Raw genomic sequence first — 4,738 nt, 5'->3', positions numbered from 1 at the left:
CAATTAACTGCACGCACCTCTTTTGCTAGCAAATCACAATGAACGATTGTTTAATTTTCTAGAATCAGCCCATAAAAAGAATGCAATTAGCACGCAACGCAGCAGTTTGCAAATGTTCTACATTTTTCTTTTTTTGAATGGCTGTGTCAGGCGTTAGGTTGTAAAATCCATAACCAAGTTTATTATTTAAAAAAAACAATCATGGGGAACGTCCGACACCTACAGTATGTTTGGCGCTTGGAAAATATGCCAAGCCCACTCGCTCTCACCCCCCCACCCCCACCCTCCGCAATAGAATTCCCCAAACCTATAGTACTGCAACAAAACGATGCACACCAGTTACAGGGTAACAATTACCTGTCTTTGAGCCAGATGGGATCCTGAAATGTTAAATGACAGCTCAGTTATTGGTGGCATACATACATATATACATTCACTGTTTTTAATTTTGATTCCTAAAGAGCTTCACATACTTGTGTCTGTCGATCTAATGAAAAATATAATAAATACATTCCATGTTCTTTATTAAAAGATGAAATGATTATTGGCTGCAATGTTAAAATGAGTTATCTTGATTTACCGTGTGTATTGGTACATGCATGCATACATACATATATATATATTCACTGCATTTATGTATATTTGATTATATAAAGTGTGTGGGTGTGTGTCTATATATACAAAACAGATTTTTTAATCAGGATATTTGTTTATTTAAATGCAGGCAGTAATCATTTCCTTTTTATTTATAGCGATGAACATAGTACGTCGGACTGAATTATTTATTTATATATATCATTTATATGAATGTATGTATGTATGTATGCATATATATGTATGTACATATATATATATACATACATATATATATATATATATATATATATATATATATATATATATATATATATATATATATATGAATATAAGAAGGCCCATAAAAACACTATTTAAAAAAATTGCAACCATATATTTCTGGCACTTGCTTCTGTGCCCTGTTCACTGGTAGAATATGGACAGATGAAATGTTACAAGGGTATATATACAAAGCATATATGGGTGTGGCATTAAAATGGTATGCAGGTGACTGTTTCCTAAGAAGGAGGAGAATAACCAATTCCTTAGTGGTTTTTGGCTTCATTAGACAAAGAATTCAACACGATCCGCCAACACCTAACGCAACTGTCTATCCACCACACATTATCGAGAGGGCTATTAACAAAGCGGATAAAATATACTATAGAGGTCCCACTACAACAGACAAATAGATTTCAACAACAAAATAAAGCTATACAACGAAAACATCCAAAAGCCACTGAACAACTAGGTCTAACAATCCTTCATTTTCCATTATCTCAAATCCATCGGGAGTTCGCTATTAATGTATACATAAATAACAAAGGGAAGAAGCCGGAGTTTGCAAGATACCGTGTAGCAATTGTAATGACATTTACGTGGGAGAGACAGGTGATCACTCTCGCAAAGAATAACAGAGCACAAAAGATCAGTAGTTACACTTCAGAGTTTGGGGATTTTCCTACAATCAGAAATACAGGACATGTCATAAACTGTTTATTTAGATGGTTCTCAAAAGTAGCTGTCCGTACAAAAGAAAGATGCTGGAATCTGCTATCATCAATCAAACCAACAATATGAACTTGTCAGGAGGACATTGGAAATCAGACGACATCGACGCTTTAACCTCAGATCGTTCCTGAAGAAGATGGCCCAGGAAACACGACCTCCAGAATCGTCGCCAAACGGGAGTTAATGAAGCCAAAAACCACTAGGGAACTGGTTATTCTCCTCCTTCTTAGAAACGGTCACCTGCATACCATCTAATGCCACACCCATATATGCTTTGTATATATACTCTTGCAACATTTCATCTGTCCATATTCTACCAGTGAACAGGGGCACAGAAGCAAGTGCCCAAAATATACAGTTGCAATGTTTAAATAGTGTTTTATGGGCCTTCTTATATTCATATTACACTGTGGTATTACAGGAAAATTTATATATATATATATATATATATATATATATATATATATATATATATATATATATATATATATATATGTATGTATGTATGTATATGTGTTTGTGTATGTACAGTATGTATATACCACAGAGAGGGTAAAAGTGCAGATTATTTTTTCCGTAAGAATAAGTCTTGAAACCATGAGGAAAGACCTATCTGTCATTATGCAATATTTCGATTCCTTCATTTCCATGACTAGAGGCCACTCAAGAGCAGAGAATTTACAAAATGCTTCGATGAACTCGGTTTCTGGTTGAACCATCATCCATTACTTTTTAAATTGGATGAAATACATGGAAGACAGTGGTGTTATCTATAAAATGTCTCATTAGGCAAAAGTTCTGAAATATTAGGTTGGGGTAAATGTTCTCACCCTGAAGTTTGGCATCATCGTGGTTAGGTCATCCATCACTCGATGACACTAACAAGGAAGTGGTGAACTTAGGTCGACATAATCTGTTTTAATTATTTGTATTTAAGCTGTTAATACTGTGAAATCTGTGTCTGTGTACTCCTAAAGAAGTTATCATAGAAAAGGACATTGGAAAGTGTGTACACGAGATACACTGGAAACATCAAGAGGCTTTAACAAGTTTTAAAACGTTGCATCTCAAACGAATTTGGGTTATATCGCCACCTGCTCTACGTCAAAGCTTGGTAGTGTTGCTACGTATCAAAAAATCATAATAGGTCCGATTGAAGTGTAAAGCCTGTTGCCTCGTCTCGATGCATCTCCCAGTTGGGAATCAGACGTTCCCAAAAATGAAGGATCCGAACAAACATGGACAAAAGAGCATAGGTCCAGAATTAATATAAATTTGACTTTCAAGAATATATTACACTGCAAAGCTGACAGAATGCAGATATCTAAGGCCCTCACTAAGAAGACTGCTCTAAAGAAAATTACACACACATACACAAACACACACACACAAACCAGTTAAAAAAAAAATTGAGAGCATCCTACAATTCTCACAAGTTGATCCTTTATCCATAACTGGATCTCGGGTAAGAAATGGAACGGGTGATACCATGAACAAGGCCCCAACTATGTAGGTGTAGAGGATTTTACTGGTGACATTTGGAAAAAAAATTAAAATGAAATCGGCCAATATTCTATTCTTCAAATACGACCCTAATATGATTACAGTTACTTTTTGTTTCATGTTTGAATGTGCTCTAAATGTGGCCATAATAAAACTTTTCCATGAAGTAATTTTAAGAAAAAATAAAAATCTTTCCATTGCAATCAAAAGGAAATGTTCTTTTATTTTTACTTTGCCGCCCATTTATATTGCACTGCTTTCTACACTGAGCTACAAAAAAACTTTTCATCCCTTTAACTTTAATTATAAATTCCTTTTACACGCGGCCTAATGCTCTTCTGGGAACGCACTTTTGTCCAAAACTGGTAAAATGAAGGTACATTTTGAAACAACGATTACGTTTGGAGTTTTTTTAACATCTGTAAAAAAATCATATGATGAATTTTGGAGAAGATATAGAATGTGTTTGTGTACATTTATAGAATGATAAATATACGTACATCTACACATATAAGTATACGTACATATATCATACATGCTTAAATGTGTGTGTATGTGTATATATACACACATATATCATACACACACACACACACACACACACACACATATATATATATATATATATATATATATATATATATATATATATATATATATATATATATATATATATATATATATATATATATATATATATATATATATATATATATATATATATATATATATATATATATATATATATATATAGACAATAAAAATCTTCATTTTACTATATATATATACCCAGAACGGTCTTTCATAATTAACAGTAACACGGAAGTAAGAGAAATAAATATATCCACACTCCACAAACTTTTAGTGAGATACTTTATCTTACCTCACCCCTCCACTGGTAGAAAGTTTCCTACTTACCCTGTAACAAAGGAAAACCAAATATTAAAACAGCATATTAATATAACCAGTTACCTGGTAGTAAAAGCATTATTTTTTAAAATATTTTTCATATAGCAATGAACACTCGATCACCCTCAGTTTCATATAGTTTTCAGTTTCCTCGTAAAAATTCTGGAGGATTATAACCTCTATGCAAAAAAATATCAACCAGACGAAATATAATGTAGTACTTTCGAGCAAATAATCTATTAGAATTGATGAAATTGTGTAAATTAAATGATGACTCAAGAAATACATCGGTCTCCCCAAATGGCATGAGCATTTGTTCGTAAGCGTATAACCCCAAAAAAAAAAATATGCACACTCCACAAACTTTTAGTTAGATACTTTATCTCCACTGATAGAAACCACGTAAATAAATGCTTTGAAGTCGTATCTGCTAAAACCATAATATTAATACTTCAACACATTAATATGACCAGTTCCTGCCATTCTCTCCTGAAGGAATTATTTTCCCAAAATATTTTTCCACGTTCCCTACCTTCAATGAACGATCATCACCCTGTATTATTAAATGTCCTATCTAGAGTTTCATTTTTTCTGAGAGTTAAAAGTGTTTCATTAAAAAAAGTCAATAGTTTAATCACAAAGTAGGCCTAACTGAAATTTATTTCAGACCTCTGGAGTTAAACTGAGTATTCGTGAAAAAATATCAACCAGACGAAATATAATGTAGTACTTTATGCAG

The sequence above is a fragment of the Macrobrachium rosenbergii genome, unplaced genomic scaffold, assembly GCF_040412425.1.
Source record: "Macrobrachium rosenbergii isolate ZJJX-2024 unplaced genomic scaffold, ASM4041242v1 13913, whole genome shotgun sequence".
NCBI classification, from domain to species: domain Eukaryota; kingdom Metazoa; phylum Arthropoda; class Malacostraca; order Decapoda; family Palaemonidae; genus Macrobrachium; species Macrobrachium rosenbergii.
This window is presented reverse-complemented; position numbering follows the sequence as displayed.